Genomic DNA, 12,176 nt, shown 5'->3' on the forward strand with positions numbered 1-12,176 from the left:
AGGAATTTGCTTTATTGCTAATTTTAAAAAAAAGATTCTATGCTCAGTTGCACTCAATCAACATTGGCTACTCTTATTATTCAAGTCAACAAATAGTTAATAATCCTAACCCTAACCCTAACCCGAAAGGGCAGTGACAACTGTCAATCTCAAATCTAGAGATTGAGAACCAATCCAGGGGGGAAGGAGGAGGGACCAGTGTGACAGTCTCTAACACAGTGGACCTGTGATGTGTGAGAGAGGAGGATGGAACATTCTGCTCAGAATTCTCTTTTCAGATATATTACTTTCACTCTGAAAAACAGATGTCCTGATAACATTTCTAAAATAATATAATTTATTAAAATATACTTTTAATATATATATATATATATATATATATATATATATATATATATATATATATATATATATATATATATATATATGTTGTTGTTGTTGTTGTTGTTGTCATTGATATTGGGTAATTTAGCCCTTCTCAAAGCTAGTCCTTCAGTTTATCCTTGTATTCGACTGTGCAAATAATTAAAAACAAAAAAATGACTAGTGTGTAATTTATTTCAAGTGGGGTTTTTTTTTTCGTTGGATTTCAGGCTTTTTTGTGTTTCTGGGATCTTCTCTTTGTCTCATTTTACTTTAGACATTTCAAAATTAAACATGAAATACTTTACTACTATTATAACTTCCGGTAGACTTTTGAGATATTTTTTTGTAGTTTTATTTTTAAATTATGTCTCAATCCTGATGTGCTGATGGTCCCTCCTCCTTCCCTGGATTGGCTCTTGAGAGTGACAGTTGCTACTACCCTATTGGAACCAGGAGCTGATTACATGCATTTTTTTTTCTTTTAAATATGAATAATAGCAAAAATATTCATGTATTGTGCACAGAAAACTTGTCATGCTTGTTACGAATACTCATTTGTACTCGGTGCTTGGCACAGGCCTTGTTAATAAAACTAAAACTGCATTATCTTACCCTTCCAAAATTATGTTTGCTCACTTAAAGCAGTACTGCGGCAAAGGCAGAAGAGAGCATTCAGAATCCTTCATGGAATTTCTAGTTTATTTTAATGTTTTGCTCATTTTCATACTCCTTAGGTTTGCTGTTCCACTAAACAAAACATAAAATTGCAAACTAGTGTCTGACGCTCTGAATTCAGAACTTGAATTATAAGTGGTCTTGCAGTGATGAATACTTTTTGATGTGCGGTATCATGTAAAATGTTATCACAGTAGTATGGAAGATTTGTCACATAGGTGGAGACGTCAGCGCATGTGCTTTTTTTAATTTCCAGTTTTTAGATTTGTTTGCCAGCCAGTGTCCTTTGAACTCTCAGCTATCTCTTTTTGAAACACATCTGCTCAGTCACCTAAAAGCAACAATGACATGCAATTTTTTAAAAAATAGTTTATGTACTTATTTTAATTTTAAAAAGGTAAAAAAAATTGAATTGCAATGAAGCATCTACCAATGGAAGTTATGCATCCCGAGCCATAAGCAAGGGCCCTAATGAAGGTCAAGGTAGATGGCAGAGCCTTAATCAAAGGACACCTTTGCTGATTTACTAGGGTATGTAAAAATATCCTAAATGGTTGTAGATTTTTCAGGTAAAGTTAATTTAAGTAAGAATGACAAGTAGGCTAATTAACATATTAATGATGGTGCATTCTCAGGGCTTTGATCAGAGTCAAAATGCTTTCATAAATAAACAAAAGAGACCGGTGCAATCCTGAATGTAAATTAGCTCAAGCAGATGGCAGAGAACATCATGCCTTGATAAATTAGGCCCCAAGGGCCTTTTTTTTAAGCAAAGTGCAAGTTTGTCCCAATTTTTACTGGAAGAAATAGAACAACTGTTATAAAACTAGCAAAAACTGATACACTTCAACTAATCTCCTACCTGTAACATAATCCCCTTCCACACTGACACTCCTACCCGGGTTCGACGGATGGAAGCGTCCGTAACAAACTGCTTCCGGGGCATTGATACGTGGACTGTGCACTTGTGTCTGTCACCCAGGTCAACCCTGCTTTATCTTGAGAAGAGCCTTCATCTTTACAGTCTGACTGTACTAGAGAATTATGATCAACTAAACCAGTGTTTCAGGAACACTCAGGCTGATCAGCAAACAACAGCAAATTAAAAAGAAAATATGTTTTCCAGCTTTGAAAAGGGGTAGATGCCACAGGCCCTAGTACAGTATTTACACTGTTAGATATCATATTCACAAAACTTTAAAGACTGTTCTTTCAAAACTGAACATAAACTTAACCTAAACTTTAACCTTCTTTAATGGTTGAGAAAAGTTTTGGGGAACTGCAAAAATGATCTAATTAATCAAAATGGGATTTACATTACTTAAACATTTTTGTGAATAGGTCCTCCCTATGAAAGTGTCCCATAGTAAAAGCATAATAAAGCAAGTAATAAAGCATAGTGAAAGCATGGCAAAGCATAGGTAAGCATTGCAAAGAAGAGCGAGGTATGGCAAAGCATATTGATAAATAAGGCAAATCCGAGTAAACTGTAGTATAACATATATACTACATATATACATATATACTATATAAAAATACTGTGGTAAATGTTTATTATTATTATTATTATTATTATTTATTTCTTAGCAGACGCCCTTATCCAGGGCGACTTACAATCGTAAGCAAAAACATTTCAAGCGTTACAATACAAGTAATACAATAAGAGCGACTATGTTGTCTGTACTGCTACTTTCCACCTGCTTCTCTTGAAATGACTCTGAAATCCATTTGTATTATTACAGACTTTGACATTTATTTCATACAAGTCAATGTTTATGTTATTTTTTTTTTTTTCCCCCCGTGGGACCCATTACCTTCAATGGTTTATCCTTTAAGAGTGTTGCATCACAAGCATGCTTTTAAAAATGCAGGTATTTCCTGTTCTCCCCTCCTCCTTGCCACATTCATTCTGTACCAGGACCGCAGGTGGAACTGCAGGTTATCGATTCGTCAACTGAAAAAGGCTCCTGACACATACGCAGCTCCAGGATTAATACTGACAAACTAAGCACATCTGCAGCACTTTGTGCATAAATGGATCACTCTTTCCTCATGAAAATCAGTTATAAACTGGCATATCAGACTGTTGAATTAATGGGAAAGAAGAGCAGGATGAGAAACACAAACCATATGGTTGAAAGACAACTGATTTACCATTCAGCTAAAGAGCAATCTCTGTAGGCCAGAGGTAAGTATGGGTCTTATGCTGATGTCAGTGTTATTAATTCATCAGCCACTAGAAGGATATTCATTACAACCACCTAATCTTATGAACTGTTAACTGCCCAGTTCCCTTTCTCTGAACTTCAGGCCAATAAAATATAAATATTTAAATCAATGAAACCCTAGCCAAACTAACAAAACAGTATTAGGTATATACAATAGTAGGTATCAATATTTTTGTAGAAAATGTATCTGCAAAGGACAACCAAGGACGATATACAAAAGGATGTAGAGGCATAGCTGCCAAATCTTATGCTTTTTGATGGCTGAGTCAGTTTCAACCTGCCTTGGACTCGCTCCCAGACTTTTAAATCATTATAAAATTGAGTAAATCCTTACAATCCGAACTTTGAATCAAAAGAGATGAAAAAGATGACAAAAATATTTTACTTGAATATATTACAAACAGGCTCTCCTAGACTGTAATGGAAGTTGTTGGGGATGACTTATTTCTATTGCTGAAGCACTGATGGTTTCCGGTCATTTGTAAAGCCATCATAATACATTGTGGAGGCCAAGTAATGTAATCATCGTGTGACCTTGCACAATTGCAGTATTTTAGTGCTTCACAGTTAGCTACTAAATTGAATCTATAGTTATCTGTTTTAGGTCATTCCCCTGCATCTTTCAATAATAACCTTAGATTCTCTAGGACATTCAGTTGATCTAAACAGTGTTGGCTCTTAATACAAGCACCACTGAAATTATTTAAAAAGGTATTTTTTGACAGCTATTGCCTGTTACAGTGCAATCTGTTCCTTTGGTGTATTTCTTTCAGTAAAAACATATTAAACTTCAGGAGTATTTATTTGTTTACTTAAATGCCTGTGGTAATAATATATGCCATTGTTAAGATCAATAGAATAGAATCCTCTTTGCAACGCTTCTATACCATGTTCCAGTATTCTTTTGGTCATAACTTTTTGTTTGAAAGATTATATTTATACAATGGAAAAAATCCAATATTAATCCAATAAACCTCATTACAGACAACAGCAATTGCATAGATAACATTTACAGTAAAACAGGTAATAAGAAAATTAGAAACAGCTTTATTGGTTGTGTCCTGAAAATAACTCCATGCCGTGCCGCCATGTTTTTTTTTTTCTGTTTAAATGATATTCTGTGAGAACTGCAATACCGTATAATGCGACTGATCATTTAAACAATGCCTTATTTAACCTGATCAAGCACAGGGTGTGCTGTAAAGCACCCAGTGCATAACAGTGAATGATATTTTTTTTTTTAAAGAAAACCGGAATTTAAAGAAATTACAAGAATCTTAAATTGAAATAGGGTAAAATTGAAATCCGAAAACGCACAGCACAGCCCAACACATGAGCCTAAATCTCATTTTCAAATGTATGGTACCTTTTCTTTAGAGCATTGTCACGGTGCGTGTGGTGTAGATGAATAAACAAGGTCCACAACGTATTGTTGTCTTTCAAAAACGATCCATGTTTTTATTAAACAATGAAAATAATAAGGCAACCCTCTACCAGCAATGGTATCGGGTGCAAAACATGGCAGGTCCCCAAATAATACAAACAGTTGCAACAATATTCTTTATCCTTTTGTGCACGAAAAGTGCTTGGTGTCCTTCAGTGGAAAGTGCTGTGCAGTGAAGTATTGTTCCGGGTGATAATGCTGGCTCCGTGGCTGCACCTCCCTGGATCTCATTCCTCTGCAAACACAATAAACAAAACAAACAACAGCACTCTGGCTTGTTAGTACATCAGCGGTAAGGGGACGTACTAATGTAGCTGTGTCCCCTTTGTACTACCAGAACTCCTCCCCGCAATCAGCCTGTTGCCATGGTTGCTCCAATCGGTGTCTGCCTCGCAGCTGATTGCAATGAAGTCGCTCAGGGTACTTGCAGCTACTCACTTCCCCCAAGATGGCCGACTTCCAGTTTCCACCTACCAGCGAATTAGCCCGTCTAGGGGAAAGCTTACCACCAACCTTACAGAGCGCCCTTTCTGGTCAGGAGGGAGATTTACACTTCAAATTCCTTCACTGTCACAAGCATACATGTGTAAATAATGTTACCTGGGCATATTAATAGTTTCTTCCGCAAATGAATCCCTCCTTGCTGTCTCGCTGTCATGTAATTTCTTCCGTTTTCCACCTCCTGTGGAAAATATATCTGACATTTTCCTTTGACTCATCATTATATCAGTAACATTCTGGGCATTCACCTTTCGAATGCCATCTTCTCAGTAAAAAAATAAATAAATGGGGACGACTTTGAACCAAGCATAGCAGCATAACCTGTGCAGACATAACTATGAATGCAGCATTTTCTGCAGCAGCCCGTCGCAGTTTACACAAACAAAACGAAACTAGAAGGTAAGAAACATAGAGTATATAAAATAATAATATGGGTAAGAATATATTACCACACAAAAATATGTCTCTCCCTGCATCCAAAGTCTTAAATCAGCTCTTCACATGGTTTGTGTAAACAGTGTTTGCTATTTTGACTTGAAAATGACATGGAAGTACATTTTAATTCTGTATGCTAGCCACAGCCGCGCAATACCAAAAAAGCTTTTTTTCAATTCTAGACTAAAAAGCCCACAGCTGTATGGGCGATTAGGCCAGCTGGATGGCAGAACTTGTGCTCTCTCTGAATATTGCTAGCAGCTTTGTCTGGCACACAAGCCATGTCACATTATCAGCTTGGTCAATCCTTAGGATGGCTGTTGCTCTCCCCCTAAAGGAACCATGACACATTTCTGTAAAATGTCTAAATACTACTAAGATCATCTAATTGTGTTAACCTTTCAGTATACCTGTAGCTGGAATACATTTTAATATGTATTTTTTTTAAAGGCGACTGGTTTCACAGCCCCCAATTAGCACCAATCCCAGACGAAGGTTCTATTAATTCATATAAATATTTAAATCAACATCTAACTACTTATTCGAGGCAAGTATAATTATTGTGTAAGATATATATTTGGAAATCCCAAACGCTGCCTGCAGTCGCACTATCATGTATTGCTCTCATCAAATCTCACAAGGTAAGCAATTGAAGTGTAACCCTGCAGAGAAAACCACAAGGGAGCATTCACAGAGCCATTTACTCAAAAGTGTTTGAGAAGATTCCCCATGTACTATTTTACACGTACATATAAAAACAAATGCAGCACCATGTTACATGTAGAGCAAAGTAAAGTGTTTTAACATCTATGTAAACACTCCATGTTCTAGGGTAGTGTGTTTTGAATCCAGTGGATGATGTTAGAAAAACTGATTAACTAAAGGCTAAGATAAGCCTACAGCTGTTACTGTACAAACATGTTCTACCAAAGTACATAGCTCGTTTTTTTAGTTGTCTTTAAATGCACCATTTGAAAGATACTTTATTTGTGTTGTATTTCCCAGTATTGCTTTGTCTTTGAAGACAGTAGTGCAAAAAGAAGCACTGTTTAATAAAAGAAAAGTCTGAAATACAAATAGTTTTGTTTTTAACATCCACTGAAATTAAAATAATTATACATAATGTTGTTTACTGGATTTCAAATTACATCAGCTAGGCAAGAAAATAGTTCATTTTTTAATTCAACTGCATGTCATTGTAAATTTAGATGTAAAATAAACACAAATGCATGAACATTTTTACATTTTACCACATATATTGCAGGTTCATTCACACCAGAATAACATATTATTATTATTATTATTATTATTAGTTTATTTAGCAGGCGCCTTTATCCAAGGCGACTTCCAGAGACTAGGGTGTGTGAAGTATGCATCAGCTGCATAGTCACTTACAACAACATCACCCAAAAGATGGAGCACAAGGAGGTTAAGTGACTTGCTCAGGGTCACACAATGAGTCCGTGAGTGAGCCAGGATTTGAACCGGATTTGAACTCTATTATATATCTGTATCTGTTTAAGATGCTGGAACACAAGAAGAACTGAAAAAACCCCAAAAGAAACAATCAGTCATTAAATAAGCAAACATGTCAGCATGGAGGGTGTTGAATTTAGGGTTATGACTCACTTGAAGATATTTTGACTGGCCAATCTGACTATCTGAAAAACTAGAATTTCAGCTTAGCTGAAGATTTTCAACTGACCTTTTTTAACTTAGCTCTGACAATACAACAAACTATTGTACTGCACACAAAACCATTATTATTATATTTGTTTTCATCAGTATGCTGAAAATACTATATATTTGCACAATAACCAGATGCAATTACAGTACAGCTGGCAGCACCTAATCCAGATTTCTGGGATACAGCTCTGGTAGAAGGTTCTCCCCAATGCTATTTATGTTGTTTAATTGGGACGTCACTTTGTTTAATTGGGATACAGTATTTTCAAATGATGAACGGAGATTGCAAGAGTGCAGTGAGTACGTGATTACTCTGTGACTTGCGTAAATTGCGTAAACCACGCTGAACTCTTGAAGGAGCTGGAGTCTCCTTTGGTTTCACAGGCTGCTGTTAAATACATTTTAAATGATGTATTTAACATTTAATCCTAATGTGATGTGATTTCATTATTTTTCTTTTCATTCAGAAACAAAAAAGCGTGACTAAGGTTGTCTCAAATGCGTCTCATTTAATTGGGACAGCCGCTTTTTTAGGATATTTTTACTTCTCCCAAGGCGCCCCAGCAACTGTACGAAAAAAAAAATCTAAATGGTTGCTAAATGTTTTAAAATCAATCTGGAAATGTCAGAATGGTGGGGGGGGGGGGGGGGGGGGAATGACAACCAGCGGGTTGCAGTCCCGAAATCAAAACAATAAAACAATAATTAATAATTCCAAGTCCCTGTAGTCCAAGCACAGTTCAAGTGCTGAGGCAGTGCAGGGCCGGGTTGTGGTCATGTGCAGGTGCAAGTGCTCCAGGGGTGTGTGCTGGCTCCACAGCTTGATCAATATGTACATCATTATCCACATAATATACTTAAATAAAAGTCTCATTGGTAAATTTTCCCCTCTTCTGAAATCAAAATTTTGGAAACAATCATTAAATGTGAAACTATATTGTCACTTTATTTTATAAAACCTTGAAGCTACATGGTACAGTGAAAATAACAAGTACAAATTAGATTTTTAGTAAACTGTATACATACCTGCAGTAATATCTGCTGCTATCAACAGTAAATGGATCATGTCACCGGAACTTACCGGGGAGGATAAAGAAAATGTAGCCCTGAGGTCTAAGTGGGTAGCAGGACTACATCCACCGGAATACCTTGGGGGTTGAAATTCAAGCCAATAATCAGGCGCACCTGGTCCCACTTGAGAGGGAAACCTGCCTGTGATCAAGCAGGCAGGTACATAAGGAGGTCTAAATATTTTGTTGGGTTGTCTGTGTGAAGTTATAGCTCTGCAGATAGGAAACCATGAAGGCAGGTATTGTGCATTGTGCATTGTGCATTGTGTAATGTACATTGCGTAATGTGTATTGTGTGTGTGACTTGTGTTGGTTACAAGTGTTTTTGGTTACTGGTAAGCGACTTCACCATCTGGTCTATAGTTAAAAACTTGTCAAAGTTTAGCCAGTGCTCCTTGGAGGAGTTAGACTTTTGTTTTGTTTATTTTGCTTCATGAATAGATATACAGGTACTGCCCTGTATATCTACTCTGGACCACTGGTTAAAACCAGTGGTCCAGAGTACTTCTCATTTACACTAGAGCCCGCCCCCTGCCTCCAGAGCCCACTCCTTCTCCACCCTTGCCCCGCAGTGGTGGAATGACCTTCCTACAGATGTCAGGACTGCCCAGTCCCTGACCACCTTCCGGCGCCTCCTAAAGACTCACCTCTTGACAGCACCTGTAGAACTCCTCTTTTCCCTCTGGACACTTTATTACTCTTCCTTAATGCGCTTTACTTGCTCTTATCTGCTCCCTATTTTACTGCATTTAATCATGTACTTTACAGAGTACTGCTCTCCATCTCCTGCTCAGCAACCCACTCTTGCAGCCAGTCTTGGGAGACGCCCTCTCTTGCTACCGATCTCCGTCGGGACAGTGGCTCCTTCTTTACTTTCCACAGTGTTCAATCCATCCCACTTCTGATCACCAATCTAGCATTGGATGCAATTACTATCGGAAAAAGAAGATCTTGACAACAGAGCATGGTTCAAGAGCCGGCAGGCTCTTTATTTGCAGCAGCAGCTTCACAGCAAATAACACAGCTCACAGCACACGATTCTCCATCTTCTGAATCCACACACACTCACACACCTGATACACCTTCTTTTATCCCCCAGACACAGAAAACACAAACTTACAAGTATGTGAGGCTTCAATCAGTCAGCACTCACTCATCTTTAACTAACAACAATGTCATAGATTATCACATTCCTCACCCAATCAGAGTCCTGTACAGCTGCATGGGGTTCACGTGAACAGCATCTGGTGACCCATGTGGAGACTGCAATATGCACATTACTGGCATAAACATAATCGTTTTCTGTACAGCTCTGAGAGTGGTAAGAAGAGGGATTATAAACACAGATTAAATAATTAATAAGGATCAGTGACAAAAAAGCTTTATGTGACCCAAGGTTGATATCACATGCCTAAAGAATCCAATGGCACAACAGTTCTAGTAAAGGTTATTACAGTACCAATCTCAGATAATTATCTCTTGTCTGTGTTAATCAATAGAACACAATTCTCTTGTTACAAAGTGCCACAGTTGGATGAACTTTGCATATTGTCTTTCGGGAGAATTGAGCTAAAATATTGATTAGCACTTTTCACTTTTGCGTAACCCCTTTATCAACACGCTTGGGGCAGAAATAAAATACTTGAAATCACTATTCTCAGCACAAAGTTTGGTTGAAAATCATCATTGGAAAAGCATGTGAAATCAGGAATTGAATTTAAGGGGCCTTAGAGCAACAAATAAGTAGTAGAAACCTAATATAGGGCATATTTCTTGTTACAAAGTGCCACAGCTAGATTAACTGCTTCCTGTCTTTCAGGAGAACTGAGCTAAGTGAAAAGGCTTCAAAGGAATACAATTCTTGTAACAATATAGGGGCCCTATCACCATCTCAGACCCCTATTCCCTTGTGCAAAGTTTACTTGAAAAATGCAGACTCTGAACTGCATTACTGAGATTCTTAGGACATTCCACATTAGCCTTTAAAATGAACCAACTGCCCTGTGATGATGCTGAACCTACAATTACATCAAATGTGAAAGGGCTTTTAAACTAACAAGAAAAAGAAGAATCCATTAAATTAATGTTCTACGTTTCTTGCTCATTTGGTATTGTTAAAATTGGCTTATTATTTTATCAATTTGACAACCTACATAGAATAGAAATCACACAGCATTGATTCATGCATATTTCACTGCAAGAACACTCGCATGCACATTTAGACAGGCCACCAGCGTTGCCATGGGCTTTCTCAATTTGGTGCCAGATGCAAAAATGAAATGTGTGCAGTGTGTGAATCCATGTGACTGCATGACCCTCAAGGTACCTACAATGAATCAGCCACATTGACAGCTCAGTATTGATTGTACAGCAGCACAACTGGTGGAGTACAAAACACTAAATAGCTATGCTGTATGTTACTAGCTCCACATTGTGTTTTTGGTCACTTAAATACATATTTAAGACTAGTTGCTTTATATACATAGTAAGCACCCTTACAAAAAAGATTTCACTGAATTACTGATAATGATACAAACATATATAAGCATAATTTTACAACTAGTTTGCCATTCAATCTTTCCTGTAAACTCCAATCCTGACTCAATAATCCCACCTTTAGACCAGGCTCTGCTAGGTCATTTCTTTCACTTAAAAGGCTATGAAATAATCATTGTCTATAATCAATTCTTCAGGGTTGTGAACAATGCATCCAGCTGCATCCGCCCCCAATATTCTTTAATCAGGTACAGCTACTCTAATCAAAGCATATTTGTAGTATCACTATGCCGTCTTACAGTTGTCAAAAGACTTCTATATTTCTTGCAAAACACTTCATGTGATTGAACATTTGAATGAATATTTAATCTAAACTGTTTATTTAGGTTTCCTTTAAATTGATTATTCATTACCTTTCAAAATATGTCTATGACTTTCAAATAAATAATATTATATCTTATCATAAAGCGTTTGTTTTGCATTTCAACAAGGCACATTGTATATATCTATTTATTTCACAATTCAATTCAGACCCATTTAGTGTGCGATGAAAACAAAATTGTTTTGACCATCGTTTGGGCATTAGAGCAATGGCACAGAGACTTGTCACCATGCTTGACCTTACGAACCATCAGAGAGGCAAAGAACCTTGAAATTTATTTCAATTACTCCATTTACCGAGACCCTGTCACTCCCACTAGGGATGCAATGATTTCAAACTCAAATTCGATTTTCCCTTTCAGTCCCTGTGTCTGGTAGTGCGACAGAAGTCCCGGAGACAATGGGGTTCAAATTTAAGGATCAATACTTCTCTATCCTGCCAAACAAATACACGCAATCACAGTGCATTAGTTTGATACTGTATGTAAATGATCAAAAAAAAAATTGCTATTCCTTTTAAACATTCTTCAGCATAGATAACTTAGGGATTTAGTGACAGAACACATTTTTAATGAGTCATAGCTAAAGCCTGGGGAAACTGAATGACAGTTCTGCAATGTATTCCTACAGCCAACAAGTATCAATGTAGACGTAGCCTAGGCTATCTAATTAGCATTTTAAAAATGTCAGGCACAGATGCTACAGATACATAATTAAACAAAAAGGACCCAAGTAATCAAATACATGCTCTATCTGTATTCAGGTTGTGTAAATGTTAATCTAAATGACAGACCATTTCTTGATACATCACGACAGGCTATATCAAAGTCAGCTAAAAGAAAGGAGAGGCTATACTATCGTTGAATAATTATAGTCTCTGAAATACAATTACCA

Source organism: Acipenser ruthenus, chromosome 2, assembly GCF_902713425.1.
Source record: "Acipenser ruthenus chromosome 2, fAciRut3.2 maternal haplotype, whole genome shotgun sequence".
In the NCBI taxonomy this organism is placed as follows: domain Eukaryota; kingdom Metazoa; phylum Chordata; class Actinopteri; order Acipenseriformes; family Acipenseridae; genus Acipenser; species Acipenser ruthenus.